The sequence below is a fragment of the Rattus norvegicus genome, chromosome 19 (assembly GCF_021556685.1).
Source record: "Rattus norvegicus strain SHRSP/BbbUtx chromosome 19, alternate assembly SHRSP_T2T, whole genome shotgun sequence".
Lineage (NCBI taxonomy): Eukaryota > Metazoa > Chordata > Mammalia > Rodentia > Muridae > Rattus > Rattus norvegicus.
In genome coordinates this window covers 50,863,911-50,883,872 of record NC_141552.1, presented here as the reverse complement: position 1 = coordinate 50,883,872, position 19,962 = coordinate 50,863,911, and the positions used below count along the sequence as shown (strand labels likewise).

At 44.5% G+C, this 19,962-nt stretch overlaps 1 protein-coding gene across 4 annotated transcripts in view; it reads right to left on the bottom strand.

Annotated features, from left to right (window-relative positions):
- Positions 1-19,962, bottom strand: part of LOC147999447 (uncharacterized) — a 191,043-nt gene that overhangs the window by 44,560 nt on the left and 126,521 nt on the right. Inside the window, exon 1 of one of the 4 annotated variants that reach the window (XR_015644133.1) lies at positions 8,642-8,955. The exons of the other annotated variants lie outside the window; for them this stretch is intronic. The gene's annotated coding sequence lies outside the window, so the exon portion shown is untranslated. Of the gene's footprint in view, positions 1-8,641; positions 8,956-19,962 lie in introns of those variants that run through there. 4 annotated transcript variants of the gene reach the window in all.

Genomic DNA, 19,962 nt, shown 5'->3' with positions numbered 1-19,962 from the left:
TATCTTCCTTCTTCCAGTTCCCTTGGCTTATAGGGAATGGCCATCTCAGCACTCTTCAAAGACCTAGAACATTCTACTTAATATATTCTTTGTTTGATTGATTGGTTGGTTGGTTGATTGGTTGGCTTGGTCTGATTTTTTTGAGACAGGCTTTTGCTATGTACCCTTGTCTGTCCTGGAACTCACTTCGTAGTCTCAATAGGCCTTGAAACTCACAGAGATTCACCTGCCTCTGCCTCTGGAATGCTAGGATTAATGGTGTGTATTACCACCACCCAGCTTAATTAATGTATTCTCATTTTAGAAGACATGGCTGAGTCAGGCAAACATGGCAAAAGCCATTCATATCCTCTATAACTCCCTGGCCAGCTGAATGCCTCATGTGGTACTGAACAAGCTAACTTGACTACCACATTGAACTTAGAACCTCTGGTAAATGAATGCTCATCCATAAATGCATCTGCGTTTAAAATCCCACTTTTCCTTCCTTCCTCTACCGTCATAATTCATATGCACATATTTATATATTTTTAGGAGTAAGCAAAATATTATGCTTTTGACTTGCGGTTGTCATTCCATGACATGCTGCAATGATCTTTCTATAAACACAGATCTAGAGACCACACTGGTGTTGACAATGGGCCACGCAGAGAATTAAACTCCCTTAGTGAGGAGGTCATTCTGGTTTTCAAGCTAAGAAGGCTATTTGCTCCAACAATTAAGACTTACAGGACTGGGATCTCACTGTCCTCTGTACTATCTGGCCCTTCTCAACCTCTCTTTCTCAATGAGCACTTCTTCACAGCTAGCAAGGCACTCAACACACTTATAATTTCACTCACCGTAAGGCCAAACGTGAAGTAAACATGGGGCATCCTTAGCTCTGTGGCTACAGACCAGACACTAGATTCACAGCCAGCACAACTGCTTCTGCTCTCCTTAAGTGTTCTTCAATTGTCACTAGGACTCAGGTGGGTACACCCTGGAGCAGAACCTAGGAATGTCTCTGTATTCTACGAAAAATGCCTTATGTCTAGCAAGAAGAATCTACCCTTAAGATTGAACCCTGCAGAATCCCCCAACACAGGAGACTTACTTGAACATAACTATGGCCACAGAATAAAATAGCTACAGATACCAAAAGTAGTTTCCTAGACTTGATTAAAAAATGAATAAAAGCAATTCTCTTCTCAGAAATTTAACAGAGTTCAAAATAAAGACAACGGTTACTAGTGTAACATATTCAGGTTTAGACACTCTTGGCCTTGCTGTGAAAGGGCTTGGCTGTGACCAACATGTCTATCTGTTCCCCTAATCCCTTTACTGTATTTGTTTCTCACAGCATCATACTGTATGCCTTAAATAGATATGATTTTCAAAAGTTAAACATGGGCTGGACAGATGGCTCAGAGTTAAAAAGGCTGGCTGCTCCTGCAGAGGACCTGGTGCAGTTCCCAGCACCCGCATAGTGGCTCACAACCATCTGTAAGTCCACTTCCAGGAGATCGAATGCCCTCTTCTGGCCTCCATGGTGCCCAGCTCACCTGTGGTACAATAAATTTAGGTAAAATGCTTGTACACATAAAATTAAGTATGTATTTTAATTTTAAGAATTTTGGTAAGTCCTTCCCCTAGAGGGTTCTCGTACCCTCCTCCCTTTCTCAACAGGGAATTTAAGAATGGTGCTGTATCACCTTCCTGTCTCCTTTTAAGAAGTACACACAATCTTCTCTCCACAAAGGTTATGCATACTAAAGAGATGAAAAGTACATTTTACAGACCACTCTGTGACAGTAACAAATGGGTGTCACCAGTACTTTCCCATCGCCGTTATAAAAATACTTCCGGAAAAAGGCAGTTTAAGGAGGAAGGGTCTTACAGTTCCAAAGGAATACAGCCCGCCATGGCAGAGAAGACATTAGCAGACAAGGCGTGGTGTCAGGGGCAGGAGCCTGGCGGGTCACGTGGCATCTGGACTCAGCAAACGGACAGTGCAAGGGGACCAAAAAGCTTCAAGCCCACCGGCTGGGGACCAAGGGTTCAACCACGTGAGCCTAAGGGGACATTTTATTCTGGAAACACAACCATGGGAGAGTGGCCTTCTTACACTCCGAAGGACAGCAAGCATCCAGGTCATAACCAAGTAGCACAGATAAGGCCTCCCATCTCTTCAACTGTACCTATCTACCATTTCTAGAATTTTTATAGTAAATAGTACCTTCTAATGGGAGAAAATAAAGTTCTGCCCCAAAATTCAAATACAATCGCCAATCCTTCAGGTAAAGCAAAGCTTAAACGCCACCTTCTCTTTGGAGATTTCTTTCCATTTCCACTAAATACTGTTTTTTCTTTTCCCCCCTTCGATGCCTATATCTGTCCATCACTGACTTCCTGAGGAAGCCATATCACCACATCATCATCATCCAGGACTACAGGGAAGGTATTTCCTCTTCCTTTTTTTTTTTTTTTTTTTTCGGAGCTGGGGACTGAACCCAGGGCCTTGTGCTTCCTAGGTAAGCGCTCTACCACTGAGCTAAATCCCCAGCCCCCCTCTTCCTTTTTCATCCGTGTGCTGCTAATTGCTGGAGAATTCAATTTGGCAAGTTCGAATCTCGTGGTTGTCAGGTTACACCTGAGATAGCCTCCCCAGTCCCAAATGCTCTTAAATCCATTCCAGTTGTTGTGCTACACACAGTCAAGGGACAAAAGGCCTGGACTTCTACTGTGTACATCTCCCAGAATATTAGGAGCCAAAGGCCCAAAGATCTACTCATTTCTAAGGTTCCAAATTCATAGTCAACAACAGCAAATGCTATTCAAGGTGTATCTAGTAACAAGTCTCAAATTCCTAAGCTATCGTTCACAGAAGACACAAAGGTCAGCTGTCACGCATGCACGCAGGAATACTGTATTTTAACGGTGCTGACTTGACCCCTGGCCATAGCCCTTAGGTGTTTGGTTCACTAGTGTCTAGCATTGACAGACATGCAGAGCTTCAAAGAGCTACGAAGGAATGTCCAGAGGGCTCCTGCCTGGTTGGAGGCTTCGATATTTTTGTGGAATTGGTGAGTTTTCAGCATTGTCTTTTTTTGTTATTTGATATTCTTTGGTGGCAATGGGGGGTGGGGGGATGGAAAACTTAGCAATCCCCTCTCACAGGCTCGCATCCTTGGTCATTCCTCATATTAAGCTGACAAATCCAAGAGATTTATTTTGTCCAGAAGTCAAAATCCTCGACGCCACCTTCCCCTTGCCTTCTGGAGGGAAAAGAACTTTGTGCTTCCAAACAATCTCTTCTCCTGGGCATCAAATTCGGCACAGAGCTATTGTTTCAGAGCCAGAGGAAAATGTATTCTTTTTACAGGTTTATTCCTTCAGCTGGAATTTGTTTAAGTGGTTTCCCCCTGCACAAACACAAAAAAAAAGCCCTAATACATGCAGACTGGGTCGGCCTCTCTCGCTGTCGGATGTCACCGCTGACGGGTGATGGCACTTATATAGATTTACACAACAAAAACTACATTAAAAATGTTAAGGTGGTGAAGACAAAGGCACAAAGGCCTGGAAATTCACAGCCCCCGGATTTAAACATACTATATCTAAGAGGAATAGAGTGCATTAGGGTAATGGGCCGGTGACAGGGTCCCTATTATACCTAGGTCCCAGACACTTAATCCCTCACCGAACTTCCTGGTGGCATTTCCTTTGTCTCCTTTTAGGGGACTTACGTTTTTAAATGGCATTATTATTGTGTAAATGTTCTTATTTTATAAAGTAATTTCAGGCTGATTAGCATCTGTTTATGCAATTAGTGTAATTATACCTAATTACAGAGTGGAAACAACAAATGTAATTAGTTTATTAGAGGTACAACTGTGATAGGTAGTGATTTTTAAATCCTTATGAAACTTTGATAACAAATATCTCATGAAGGTGAAAGCTAAATATTTAGATGCCAGCTCTCTCGTATTATGTACAGATATATATATTTATTTCATATGTTCGGCAGTAATTAAACCTACTGCTTGTCAAATTCGGTGCTGGAAAAAAAAATCACAGTGCCATTTTTGAAGACATACAAATGTAAGAACTGTGCTTAGGAAAATGAGAAACAGTCTGTGGCATTGTTCTTTCCTGATTGGTTTTGTAAATCTCCCTTTGGTTAAGATGTCTTACCTCCAGATTGTCACCCTCGGGTAACAGTGAAGTTATAAACCCCACAGGGATTTATTTAACCGTAACACCGCAACATATGACACCCGCCTGTGTTATATGGCACCGCTAACTGCTGAAACTGTCCCTTTTCCCAGGTGTTGGATTTCTCCATTTGATTATAAGCCAAAGTGGAAGTGAATGATGAACTAGGGGCTGGAGAGACGGCATGGTCAGTAAAATGCTTGCCACACAAGCATGAGGACCTGAGCTCACTTCCCTGTGGAAAAGCCAAGTGCAGAGGCCTGGACCTGAAATCCCAGTGGTGGGAAGGCAGATGGGATCCCTGGGGCTGGCTGGCCAGATAGTCTAGCCAAATTGATCCAGATGAGGCGAGGGAGACTCTGTCTCAAAAAGTAACCATTAAGGTAGACACCTGTCTTCGTTAGGTTTTTACTGCTGCGGTAAAACACCATGACCAAAAGGAACCTTAGGGTTTATTTCATTTTACGCATCCATATAGCATTCCGACGTTGTTACCATCCAGGCATTTTCACCGGCCTGTCCACAGAGGCAGCTTACGTCATCACCCGCTGCTGCCAGGTGTGCCAGGTGTGCCAGGTGTGCCAGGTGTGCCAGGTGCTGCACACAAAAGGCTCCCGACTTCTCTTTCTCTCTCCCATCCCCTCTCTGTCTGTCTGTCTGCCTGCCTGTCTCTATCTCTCCCTCATATCCCCATTCTGAGACAGACTTTTGTCCCATCCTAACCCCAACCTCTTACACTAGATCTTGGGTGGCATAATTTCTTAGCTGCACACCTTGGCACAGCCCGCCAAAGGTACCCCCACCTTCTTTTGCCACATTTACCTATCAGTGGTCAATCATGGCAGAAACCCAGAGGCAGGAACAGATGCAGAGGCTGTGGAGGAGTGCTGTTTACTGAGTTGCTCCTTGAGGCTGGCTCACCCTACTTTCTTTTGGAGGGAAGGGGTTGGCAGGGAATGGTGAGTCAAGAAAGAGTTTCTCTGTGTAGCTGTGGCTGTCCTGGAACTCACTCTGTAGCCCAGGCTGGCCTCAAACTCAGAAATCTGCCTGCCTCTGCCTCCTGGGGTTGCTGGAATTAAAGCCATGAGCCACCATTGCCCAGCTACTTTTTTATATACCTCAGGACCACCTGGCCAGGGGTGGCACTGTCATCAGGGCTGGTCCTTTCCACACCAATCATCAGCCAAGAAAACACCCCACAGGCTTGCCAAAGGCTAATCTGGTGGGGCATTTTCTTAAGCTTATCTCTTTCGAAATGACTCAAGCTTGTGTCAAGTTGACAAAACACTAGTCAATAGGGCACCACACACATGCATATATGCATAGCTGCATGAACGTGCATGCAAACACACACACACACACACACACACACACACACACACAATTTGCTTCTGAAATCATCCAATGGAACACAATCATTAGACATGCCTGTTGATGTACACCATCCTGTTGATCTCCTCATTAACTAGGTATTTCTGATTGGTCACTTTATTTCATGTGCATATATGTATATGTGTGGAAGTCAGGGAACAACTTGTAGAAGTCAATTCTCTCTTTCCATCAAGTGGATCCTAGGGCTCAAACTCAGGTCATCTGATTTAATGGCAAGCATCTTCACCCACTGAGCCATCTCACTGGCCCAAGAAAATAGTTTTCAGTTATTCTTTACCTCTTCCCTAATACTAAAGAACATTTACCATTCTTGAATTTTATGTGGGACATATCCCCACCCCAACCTCTGTCATGGATTAAAAAAGTCAAATATTCTCAGTTAGTGCTGGCTGCTGAGGCAAAGGTTGGAAGGTTTGATTCGCACTTTGGAAAGCAAACAGTGATGTTAACAGAGCAACACTAACAACAGCAGCTCATCACTGTTGGATCACTGCCCTCCTCCTCCTGGGCACATGGTAACTTTACCCACTGCAGATCACATCTTTAACCCAGGGTATTCGGTCCACAAAGAAACAGCGAAGGACTCTGGGTTTCAGTTATAATGAATGCAAAGTTTCAGTTCACAACCTGTTGCTAAAATATTCTTTCTAGACTCACCCTTGAGTGTACTCAATCTGTATTTTTATTTGTTTAATTAGTGGAACAATACATAGTCTTTTTCAACATTCAAAACAAACATGTTTTCACTTAAAATCAGTGGCAACTCTCATTCTAAAAAGCAAATATGTTCATTGGTTTCCATATTTCACTGTTTAAAGAAAAATAAAGAAAAAAACCCTCTTGATCTAGACTACTCCATGATTGACATGCATGAAAATTATAACATATGATATATATTAGGGTGAACCTTTGCAGAAGATAAAGTCCAGGCCTTGCAATTCTTATATTTCCTTGTGGCACCATGAATACTTTGCATAAGGAAATGCCCAATATACAGTTATTGAGAGGGAAAAGTTGATGGATGGACGGACGGACGGACGGACGGACGGATGGATGGATGGATGGATGGATGGACTGACAGGCAGATAGACAGAAGGATGGGTAGTATATCAAGTTAGATGCCATGGTTCAAATCTGAGGTGGCCCCCACCAGACTCACATTTTCAGCACTTATCCCTACCTGTGGGACTTTATTGGTAGGCTAGGGAGTCTTCGGAAGGTGGGACCAGGCTGGAGGAAGTCACGGCAGGTGGACCTTTGCTCGTTAATACCTGCTTCTTACCCCATCCACTCTAATTCTCCTGTCGACGCCATATGAACACATCTGTTCTTTGATCCCCCTGCCCATGCCTTTTCTGCCATGATGGACTGAAGTCTCTAAAATTGTGAACCAAAATCATAGGCTGGAAGATGGCTCAGTGGATAACAGTGCTTATAGGAAGAGCTGAGTTCAGATCCCAGCACCCATGTCAAAAGCTGGGGATGGCTGCACTGTAGGAAGAAGAGACTAGGGGATAACTGGGGCTTGACAGCCACCAGCTTAGCTCCGGGTTCACGGGAAGATTCTACCCCAAGAAGAAAAGGCAAGGAATAGAAGTAGGACCCCCCCCCAAGGTCCTCTTCTGGACCCTGAATATGTTCACAGGTTACTTACCAGAGCACATGTTCTCATATGTCACATTTACATACATACATGCATACATACATAATACATACATACATACATGCATGCATACATACATACATACATACATACACAGAGAAAATCATGTTTAAGTAAATTAAATACTTTAACTCTCCACCAGCCTGTCTAGAGCCACATTCTAATAGTGCCATCTAGAGAAATGGCTCTGCAGCTACTGTTCTCTCAGAGGACCTGGGTTCAGTTCCTAGCACCCACATAAGGTGATCCACAGCTGTAACTGCAGCTGCCAGGATCAGATGCATGTCCTCTGGCCTCCTGGTTACCTGTGCACACATGGAAGCATACACATTCTTTAAAAGTCTCTTTCTTGGGCTGGAGAGATGGCTCAGCGGTTAAGAGCACTGACTGCTCTTCCAGAGGTCCTGAGTTCAATTCCCAGCAACCACATGGTGGCTCACAACCATCTGTAATGGGATCTGATGCCCTCTTCTGGTGTGTCTGAAGACAGTGACAGTGCACTCATATAAATAAACACCAAAAAGAAAAGTAACAAAGGCAATGTGCAACTCATTTTCTTCTAGAGTAAACGAATCGGAAATAGCTTTTTTTCTCTGATTTTCTCTTTACTCCTTTGTTTAGAGGGACTTCTAAGTCGGTGGTTTTTGTTTTTTTTTTTTTTTATAGATTTTTTTTATAGATTTTTTTTTTTCGGAGCTTGGGACCGAACCCAGGGCCTTGCGCTTCCTAGGCAAGCGCTCTACCACTGAGCTAAATCCCCAACCCCTAAGTCGGTGTTTTAAGAGCCAACCATCAAGACCTTCTTCCTAGTGGACGTGTTTCATTGTACACCAACACACAAAATCCTAACAATGACAAAGCAATCATGGAAAAATATTAGTTCTTCAAGGTTCAGGAGATAGTGACTTCCTTCAAAATCATTTACATCTGTCATTCAAACAACAACAACAACAACAACAACAAAAAGGACTCTAAGAGGATAGGAGGGGAGGAGGGAGAGGAGGACCAGAGGGAGAAGGGGAGGAAGAGGGGCAGAAGAGGAAGCAGCAGTAGATCTAAGTGACCCCTGGCCAGTAGTAAGTATTTAATAATTAGTCCTTCACGGCCATCCCCACCCGGTTTCACACCAGGAGACACAGCCTAGATTTTGGAAAGAGGCTACCTAAAGAAAGCAGTGGTAGATCCCACAGGGACCTCTCACCAGGCTCTCTGAGATCACAAGACCTGATGCTTTCTCTATATCGAGTGCACTAATGCAGTGGTTTGGTCTTGAAGACGTGAATCTCAATTACCCATGGAAAGGAGAAAATTAGTCAGGGGTGGTGGGGAGTCAACTGGAGAAGGAGGAAAGAACAAGACTCTGGTTCCCATAGACCCAAACCCACTCACCTTCCCTTCCCGGCTCCAGCCATCGGTGCTATAACACACTGTCAGCAGTCAATTCACAGGGAGCACTCCGTCTGCAAACGCTGAGGGAGACTGAACACGAAAGAGATGTCCTTCCCATCGGGACTTCAGAGTGAAGACAAAGTCACCAGGATGAGGAATGAGCTGTAGGTGTCCAACCCCTTCTTCTCACCTAGGAAGCGAACACTCCCCGGACACCCACTGTGGATGTGTAGCACACTTTCAGTGTCTCATGGCCTAGACGCGGACCCAGTGTGCAAGGAGGAGAGGCAGGATGCACTTTCCAGACGAAAGGCATGCAGGCAGTACAGCTGACTGGCTTCAGCCTGCTCCCAGGGAGAGCGGGACGCCAACAGCAGATGAGCTGAACCTCATGGCTATCTTTTCATAATCAAGTATGGCTCTGAAAAGTCACCATGATTCCCAACAGACATATATTTAGCACACTGACCAAACATTCTGTGTCACCTTAGAGGATGGAGAACCACTTAGTCACTGGGTGTTTTTTGTTTTTATTGGTTTCCATCGTTTTGTTTGAATACGTGTTCTTTTGTGCCGGGGTGGGGTATACAAGTGTGTGTGTGCATGGAAGCCAGCAGCACAATGTTAGCTGTCTTTCTTAACTGTTCGATACCTTTATTTTGAGGCAGGGTCTCTCACTCAACCTGGAGTTTACAAGTGTGCTAAACTGGCTGTCTTTTAAGCCCTAGGGTCATCCTGTCTTCACGTCTCCCCCACCTCCCCACCCCCAACCCCGTGCCCCAGTGCTAGGATTATGATCATGTGCTTCCACACTAGGTAATGTACTAAGCACTCACTGACTGAGCTACCTCTCAGCCCAGCACAAGTTGTTGTTCTGTGTTCCAGATGAAGAAAGTCTTGCTAATCTTCGTCCTCTGGATCCCATCCTTAAAAGCAACAATCATAACAAGTTCTGGAAAGTTCCACAGGGCCTGCTTCTTGGGGAAGGGAGCCCACCACTCTGAACAAGAAAGCACCATGTTAGAGTCCCACAATCATCTTTCTTCACTTTCCTCCCTTAAACCGTGAGCTGGAAGCTCGGAGATTAAAAATGGCAACCTTTCCCTGGCTTCATCGGAACGTGGCATTTGCACAGACAACCTTCTGTGCCATGGGAGCACAGTCACCGGACTGGCATCCATCCTCAACACGGTGGACAGCCTAGAAAAGCATTATTCTTTCCAGGTGTGCCTGCCTGGGTTATTTATGGCCTGCCTTCCTTTCAGAGTGTGAGAAACCTTAGCCTTCTGCCAGCTGCAAGGGATTGTTGAGAAGCATTTTTAAGGGAAAAAATATAGAAAGTGACACTTCTCTTCCCCCTCCCCCTTCTCCCCACGGCCAACCACACTTCTTGCACACATACACCCCCCCTTGTGTCAGATAGTCAGTGACAGGCCTAAATAGGCATTTAACTGTATTCACCATCAAAGAAGGTGCCCCACGCAGACAACAGTCTATTAACTTAATGAATTCCAGAACGAATGAGGAAGAGGGTACTGCTAACGCTACCAAGTTCTCCTCCCTACGAGCACTCATCACGGGTGGTGAAAACACGCAGACACGTGCTTTTCTCCCATGTTTTTATGGTAGAGATGGGGCCCAAAGGCTCGAGGACTACAATGAACTTAATTCCAAAGGCAGAGTCCCGTTTACAAAGAGGCCTATGACAGGCACATAGTGTGACCACATGAACTAAGCTTAAACCAGGGGTTCTCCCCTTTCCTCATGCTGCGACCCTTTAACACTGTTCCTCCCGTAGTGGTGACCCCCCCCAACCATAAAATTACTTTTGTTGCTACTCCATAACCGTCAGGCACCACCCCCCCCCAAAGGGGTGCTACCCATAGGTTGAGAAGCGCTGCTTTAAATGTTTTCTCATTCATGAATAACACAAAAAGGTCTCTGATGATGTTGCTTTCTCTGGCTACACAGCATGAAAGTTGCTTCAGTTAAAAAAAAAAATCATCATTTGCTTTTTAGGGACCATGTTTTTTAAGTAGTTGGAAGGAGACAGAAGCTGGGCCTGGTCTTACAGGCCTGTGATCTCAGCTGCAATCATGACGCTGAGGTAGGAGAATGCCGAAGTTCAAGGCCAGACTGGACAAATTCAAATACAAATTATCCTGTAAGGGGCGGGGCAGCCTATCGATGCAGCTGAGCGAACGGCACATCCTAGCCTGTGCAAGGTCCTGGGTTCAATGCCAGGTGCTAAAAAGGAAACCACCAAAAGTTAAAATAATTATGAAAGATAAAGTTTCAATGCCACAAAAATAAATTATAGTATTCTCTGGAGATGTCTCCAGAGGACACCTTCCACACTAAATTCTGCAGCTGCTGAAGTCATATGAAATGTCCAGTGATGTGTCAACAACAACAGCAACTCAGTGAGAGCAGCACAGCGAGATAACTCAGTGGATAAAGGTGCTGGCCACTAAGTTTGTTACCTCAAGTTCAATGTCAAAACTCAATGGCAGAACCGACTCCAGAAAGTTCTCCTCTGACCTTCACATTAGCGCCAGTGTGTATGTGTACACACACACATACACATACACACATATACACACACATAAATATACACACACTTACACAAACACATACATGTACATGCACAAGCATACAAACACATATAGGTATACACATACATATACACATACACTCATACACATATACATACACACATATACATACACACATATACATGCACACATACATGTACACACATATACATAAACACATACATGTACACACATGCACAAGCATACACAAATACAGGTACACACATATACATACACACATGAACACATGCATACATGCATGCACACACACATGCATATATACAGGCACACGCATACACATACATACACACATACACATGCACACACCCTGCAAAAAAATAAACTTTTAAATAACAAAATAAGTAGGACCTATAATCCTAGCACTTGGGAGGCTGAGGCAGGAGAGATATAGAGAGTTCGAAGCCATCCTGGGTTACTCTGTGAATTCTAGGCCAACTTGGGCTTCATAGAGAAACCATGTCTCAAAAGACAAAACAAAAAACAAAAAAAAAACAAACAAACAAACAAAAAAAACCAAACGTCAACATATACATATGTGCTACCACTGAACGAGCTTTACCCTCAGCCCGTCCCCTGTATGCTTAACTCATGTGTAGATTGCTGTGTGAACAGTCCCTCCGTACAGTACACGGCTTCAAAACTTGTGACAAGAACAGTCTATACCTGCCTATGCCAGAGGCGGCTCTTTCCCTACTTGTTTTCTACACCGTTGAAGCCCATGAATACAGAACCCACACAAATATATAGATGGCTACATACCCTGATTTAAATAATTTTTCACATGCAAGTGGAAATGGACGAAATGATTGGTTCTAAAATTACTGGTTCAACCCTCAAAAAAGATTTTAGTCATAGAGGCTGAAGAGATCCTCCATGGTTAAGAGCACCAATTGCTCTTGCAGAAGATCTGGGTTCAGTTCCCAGCACCCAACCTGGTGGCTCACAACTGCCCATAACTGTAGCAGCAGGGACTGTCTCTCTGGCCTCTAGGAACGCTAGGCAAACATGGAGTGCACTAACATACATGCAGGCAACACATCCGTGCAAATAATCTAAAGTAAATAATTTTAAAAAATATGTATACTCAGTATGGACACCTTCTAAATGTTTCTGAAAAGACAAACAGGAAACTAATTGGCCGGAGCTTTCCTTGCAATTACGCCTTGTAAAAAGACAAAAACACGTGATTGATGGCAGAGATGAGGCACAGGTGATAATCGCCCTTGTGGGAAGATTGACAGGACCTGAAATCTAAAATAACAAATCATTGGATACAAGTACACGTGTCTCAGGAACATCCAAGCCCTCAACTAATAAGATCACAGAGTAGCTGCGTTTTCTGCAACAGAAAACTCACTTTTATTGGGTAGGTGTGGTTCTAAAAAATTGCCACATAATTTAGAGATCTGCGGGAATCTTTGGTATTTTGGAACCTGGTGGAGACTTTGGGGGGAAAAAAAAACCTCATCACAGCTCCTTTCAGTCTTGGAGGAAACTGGCACTTCTGCAATGGAGTTGTTAAAACAGCCTGGCCATGCCAAAATTCATCATAGCACTGCCCCAGGGAGGCTGCGAGCTGCCTGACCCAGGAGCTTGGAGTGCGCCTGGAACAAAAGGCTAGCGTCAATTTCAAAAGGAACCCTAGGAAGCATCCGGGAGGATGCGGAGTGTCGAGGTGGAAGGCGACAAACAGTGGGAGCGGGGAAGCCTTGCTAGCTGAGGAAGGCAGAGCGCCGCGGAGGGAAGGCGGCGGCTGGGCCGAGCTGGCAGAAGCTGCACAAGGGATTGCTAGGCAATGGTCAATTTCCACACCACCGTCACAGAGTTAACTACAAAGCAGTGAAGATGGAGTATTGTAAAGAATGCGTCTCACACAGAGAAATGACAAAGAGAAAAAGGGAGTGGGGTGAGGGGGACCGAAAGGAGGAAGCAAAAAAGAAGGGGAGAAAGAAGAAAAGGGGGGAGGGGCAAAGAGGATGAGGATGAGGAGAAACTGGAGAGGCAAGAAGGGAGGGGGAAGCAGGGAGGGAGGGAAGGGGAAGGGAAAAGGGAAGGAAGAGGTGAGGACTGGGAGGATGAAAAGCAGGAAGGAGGCAAAGAAAAGAGGGAGGAGATTAAAAGATGGGCATAAGGTGCCTGAAAAGGGAAAGGAAGTCAAAGGTCTAAGGACAAGAGAAGAATTTGAAGAAAAGGTTTAGCAAAACAAATTTCCAGAACGGCTGGCCGTTTGCTTGCTTGCGGTCAAAAGAATGGTACCAATTGTTGTGAGCATCCAAATCCCTATCAGGTCGTTATTTTATTAATGCCGTTCGGGTCTCACACTAAGTCAGGGCTGTAAACACCAATGATAACAACATCCAGGCTGGCGTCAATGAAGCTGAGGGGTTTTATGTAAAACACAGCCTACAAGCAGGGAGATGACAGCTTACAAACCTTTACTTCACACTAAGGAAAGCCTTGCAAGGATCCCTAGAACTACAGCCTTAGCATGCCCTGATGTCCCGACAGAACAATTTGCAATCCCCTGGATGTAAAAAAAAGTCTCGACACCCACGGAGCATAGTAAGAAAGTTAATGTACATTTAGACAGCATGTTGTGTTATCTTTAACCCTGTGCTCCACTTGTTTTCCAAAGTGAATAATATTTTAAAAAACAAAAACAAAAACATTGACAGAAATGTCAGGAAGAGTTCAGACCGAACTGGTCCCAGTTTGGGGGGGGGGGTGGGATGAGGGGTGGGTGGAGTCCGGGGTGGGGAGAGCAGGGTCCGAGAGACCAAGAGGCTAAGAACCCCAAAAGGATCAGTAGCCAAAATGGCTGAGGTTTTAAAGGAATCAGATCCTGGGGAATGGGCAGGCCAGACCAGCCCTGGGCTAGGGACTTTAGGGTAGGGGCAGGGTATGCCAGTCAGGAGGACTCTGTACCAGGTAGGGACAGAGGGAGACTGGCAGTCATAGTCAGGCTTTGATGCGTTAAAAGGGCGTCTCAGTTCACCATTTGTCCCAGTTGAGACCCAACAAAACCAAAGCTCAATTTTGATTCACGGACTGTGTATTTAGAAACCAACGTTGCTAGTGTAAAAACATGGTGGCTGCTTTCAGTCATCTTAAAATTAGTCACGATAATTATTGTCCAGTCATTGAAATTCACAGTCCTCCTGGTAGACCAGATGTCTTGCAGGGCATCTTCGGTTTCCAGCAAGACAAGTTTGGGGCTTTTCAGGCCCACCACTGGCCACAAAGGTCATTCTGCCTCATGGGAGAATGTTGTGATTTTATTCATACTTAGTCATGTATGTGTCCCTCCCCTCACTCCTAAAAATAGCAAAATCCAAAACGACTCAAGTTCACTATATTAATAGTGTATAGTGTATCTGTGCATAATGTGTGCACATCTCCCAAATACTTTTAGTCAATTTTTGCTTGTTTATCATGCCTAACACAATGTATATGTTAGATAAAAATTATACCACACAGTAGAAAAGACAGCTACGAGTGGGAGAACAGTTTTTTTTTTAAGATCTATTTTTTTTTTTTTTGGTTCTTTTTTTCGGAGCTGGGGACCGAACCCAGGGCCTTGCGCTTCCTAGGTAAGCGCTCTACCACTGAGCTAAATCCCCAGCCCCTTTAAGATCTATTTTTATTTTATGTACATGAGTACACTGTCGCTGTCTTCAGACACACCAGAAGAGGACATCGGATTCCTTTTCAGATGGTTGTGAGCCACCATGTGGTTGTTGGGAATTGAACTCAGGACCTCTGGAAGAGCAACCAGTACTCTTAACCGCTGAGCCATCTCTCTAGCCTCTGGAGAAAGTTTATATATGTTCAGTCCTGACTTTTCAAAAGTTTTGGTCTGAGGTTAACTGAGTCTGAGTTCAAAATTCACAGCCATGAAGAGGACACACACACACACACACACACACACACACACACACACACACACACACACTGTGATTACAACCAACTCTGACAGGTGCCTTAGCTTGCCAGATGATAGGTAATGCTTTCATTTTCTTAGAACAGACTCCAGGGCTGGAGAGATGGCTCAGCGGTTAAGAGGGTTAAGAGCACTGACTGCTCTTCCTAGAGGTCCTGAGTTCAAATCCCAGCAACCACGTGGTGGCTCACAACCATCTGTAATGGGATCCGATGCCCTCTTCTGGTGTGTCTGAAGACAGCTGTAGTATACTCATATACATTAAGTAATTAAAAACAAAAACAAAAAACAAAAAAAACAGACTCCAGAGATTTCTTCTGTTGACTAACTTTCTTGTTTGGGGGTTGAAGGGGCTAAAACTCAGTTTCAGTGATTCATTTCCTGACATGGAGCCAGGTGTGATAGGGTTTAGGTGTGGAAAGCTCCCAGCAGTCTGCGGTTAAACACTTGGTTACTCAGCTGGATGGCCTGCCCAAGACTGAGTCTTTCCTCCGTGTCTTCCTCAATACACCAGACTCTATTTCGGAAACCAGGAGCCGAAAAGAAGACCTTCCTCCCTTGAGCTTCTTCGGGCAGGTCACGAAAATAAACTAACTCACCAGTCAAGAGGCAAAGCTATAATTTGAACTAGACTCTGAATCCAAATGTTCAGCTCCTTACAAAATGACACAAAGGAGCCCGAGCGAAGGTTTCAGCCCTCAGGAACGAACTACTCCATTGTGAAAACAGATCTGGTGAAAACTATATAATCAGGGACGCAAACCACACTTTAAGGAATACTAGATGTCAAAGCATCATGTATTCACTTTGAAACCAAACACCAGCACTCTACTGAAACAATGGCCTTTCCAGCAAATCTGCTTTACTTAAAAGGTTAAATTAAGCCCCTGAATGCCAACAAGTGTACTTTGGCTGAGGTGGGGTCATGGTCTCCTCACCTGGGAGGTTGGCTTAATTGTTTGTCCAAGGAGAAACTTAAGTCCCTTTCAAGCACTATCTTGGGTAAGCGTTGCCATGGGAAAGCCAGAGTATGCTACATTTCATAGTGGTTGTACTTCTGCCGAGAAGAGCGCAGGCAGGAATCTTTGTAAGTAGCTGCCCGCCACACCCTAACCCCAGGCTCCTCTCTCTTTTTATGAACTCCCAGTCAAGAAGTGTGGATGAGGCATTAGAGAGCCTCACCTTTTAACACCACAGCAGAGAGAGTCCTACCTCTGTCAGTGGGTAGAAGTAGATGTAAGATGCTGGACTCCGTCCATTCTAGCCTTTGAGGAGTGAGTGGATTTTAAGTGACAAGGAATTCATACACATACTCTCTTGCCCCAACATCATTCTTCAACAGATGGGCTCATCAAATAACTCCTTCTTGGCTTGTAACTAAATGCACACATTTCCCTTTTGCCCGTCTGAGTGTGTCTGGAGTGCAAAGTCTGTCAGATCACTAGAGTCAGCAATATCTTCATCCTGGGAGGAAAACCTGGGCTACCAGGGCAATCTCTTGGCAACTGAATCAACTGCACAAGAAACAAAACCAAAGTCGTCCAGGGACTTTGCGAAGCCTCTTGTGGGGGAAGTCCTGTCCCATCCCAGAATTCCCTAGAATGCCTAGCTACACCCATAGGGTGGAATCCCCAAGGCTGCTGGGCTGTGTCTGGTTCTTAGCATGTAAGGGTGAGGTGATGTTTAGTTTTCTTAACATTTGATTTTCGGGGAGCAAGTTTGGGCTGTAGGATACCGTCTGCTTGGGCTCCCCCACCCCCACCCCTGCTGTGACAGCATCGGGATTATCAAAGTCTGGAAGGGCATAAAAATTTAAAAAAAAAATGTTTCCCATTTTCTTTCGTGATAGGCTGGGCCCTGAAGCCCTGCTGGAGCGCTCATCACCAGAAACCTTCCCTTTTGTTACATCTGGGCCTTCCTGGAAAGAACTGAATTAGATAGAGGGTGGGGGAGGGGAGGAGGCGGCTGAGGTGGGGGATGGAAGAAGGCTGGATGGAGCAAGAATATATTTTCTGTGTCTGGATAAGGGAACGGGATTCCAGGTAATTGCCTGGTTTTCTCATTGTTCCCGGCTGCCATGCTGAGATTCATGGAGGGGCTGAAAGGATCTTTTTTTTTCCCCTTTCCCTCTAATTCTTCACTCCCTACACACACCCTCCAAATCACCCCTCCCCGCTAATCCTTAATCCTTCTCCCTCCCCTTTCTCCGGTGCTTTTTCCATCCTTAAGGGGGGTGGGGTGGGGGGAGTAATTTGTCTGTTTTATTTATGATGCAATGAAGGTATACTGCTCTGTCAGGGTAGTCTGACACTGGTCAACCGGTCTGACAGCCTGAGCAACTGCCTTCATACTCGGATGAGTGGATATTTTAACTATTTGTATGCTGAGACAAACCTCCAGGTTTTCTTGAGATCCACCACACTCTCCTTTAAAAACAAAAACAAGAACTATTGTGTTACATTCCGGTGAAAACAGAGGTAGGAAGGTAACCCTTTGTCCTACATCTGTACCCCAAAATACACAGGGATGCCAACGCCGCTGAGCAAAATTCAAAACAGGATTCCAGTGGTGGACAGATCTCTGACCACAGTCTTAGGGCACCTCTCTTTTTAGCAGCCTAGAACAGTCTTGATTCAAGTCCCCAGTCGGGGTGACCTGTTTAGCTATCCAACTTATAAAGTGGGGTGAGCATCACTGAAATGGAACCGGCTAGCTGCCTTCGCCTCTGAGTCAGAAATGAAGACACAGCAAACAGCCCTAGTCCTGTTACAAGCAAGGTTGTAAAGGGTAGATATCCTTGTAAAGCACCCATGTAGTGATTTTTATTCTGGGACAGCCCCAAGTTGCTATGTAGGTGATAGCCCACCTCCTGAGTTTGCATCAGCGTCCCAGGGACGGTTCACAAATTGGGACTCTTAAGAAATAATTTAACTTAGCAGCAGCAGGGTGAATGCCCAAGAGATCATGGCACTGCGTTCATTTCTGCCCAGCACACCGAGTGCTGCATAAGCTGGTTCCCCAGGTCCTCTAGCCAAATGCTCTTCACCGTGCATTCAGAAGTGTGTGCTTCTTTATCACTCCCGACCACAAACCCTCAATTCCAGAGGGTCCACTTGCAGCTGCCTTCTCTCTGTCTCTGTTCCCTATTGCTTTTGCCACCAGCAATTTAATTCTCCTTTCCTGACATTAAAGGACACACTGGGTTTTTACAATTATACTTTTGATTTTCTCATAAGAAAAAAAAAAAAAAAACAATGCTCAGAATTAGGACCTGGATAACCTTTTCATTTTTTGGTCCTGCAAAGGCTTGTGGGGCAACACCGTAGAAGAACCGACAGAGGTTTCTACTAGATGAAAATATTTTTATTTTGATAGACTACAAAAGGAAAGAGAGCTAGGAAGAAATACCCACTCCCAACAGGTTCAGAAACGCAATGCACACAGCAGGCGCAGAGGCAAAGAGCCCCGCAGACAGGGAGTGTGATGAACGGCCCTAACCACCTCGTATTTATTTATATTTTTTTAAATATGCATTCACCTTTCATCTGCAAATGAAAGGAATAGGAAGAAAGTGAGGATCCATTCCAACGGATGTCTTTGGTGTAATAAGAGCAAATGCAACATTACAGACTCGAGAGGAATTAGGAGTCTGGCAACAGCAAAGACCCAGAATGACTGGGAAATCCAACGTCCCCTTGCACTGGTCTATGGAAGGTGGCAAGGAAAAGCTAACATGAGGCCACCCAGAGACAGAGAGGGGGACCACAGTGCTAGACCCCTTTAATTTTCCAATCAAATATGAAAATTCATACATATACTTTTATTGGAGCGGAGCAGAGGGAAAAAAATCTTTTAATGTTTTTTTGTAATATAAACCTAGTCTTAAAATTCTAAGAAAACTCTCTAAAACGTCAAGGCTTTAAAAATCACTATGGAATATGGACACGTGCAGGCTGAAATGTAGTTTTTAAAATTTCAAGCCTTACAAAAAGTTGCCCGTTCCTTTCTCTGTGTCTGCTGTGTCCAAAGTCTCGGGAAAAACAAAATCCGGAGTTTGTGACACGTGTCTTATACTCTGTAGACACTGTGAACTCAGGTATTTCAGCAAGGATACTAACCCAGAGTATCACAAGCCACGGATAAAAAGAGTCACTTTTTAATGTAACAGACTCCTGGTTTTATGTATGTGTATGTATACACAAACACATACCTAACCATTTATCTAGAAAGAGTGTAGGCTGCCCTCAGTTATATCAATACTAATGGCACTAACTACCCATGAATGTTACAGGTTGAAAGCCTCCCTTTTCCTTTTAGGCAAAACAACCTTTCTGTTTAATTTTCTACTTCCTCAGCTCTCGGGAAGCCTTCAAAATCCTTTGCACATTTGCTCTCATGTTCCGTGTGTTTAATGTTTAATATATGAGGAGTTTTAATCAGTGCCTATTTAAAACAAGAGGACAGACAGACGTTGAGATGTGTTTAGAGGAAGAAGTCAACTCTGTGCCCACTGTTTCTGATGGCACAGGGGACTGACCCTGAAGAGGAATATAAGCGGACATTTCATGCTTGTTTTGAAACTCTAGAAAAGCACTATATGTGACCTGCTAATATCAACTATGATAGGATGATGCCGGAAGATGCCAAGGTAATACAGAAAAAGTATTTGCGCACTATCAACTCCCCAAAACAAAATTCTTCAGCTCTCAAAGCTAAGCCTAGTTGACATTAGGACCATCTTACCCTACCCTTCTTGAATAGAGAAT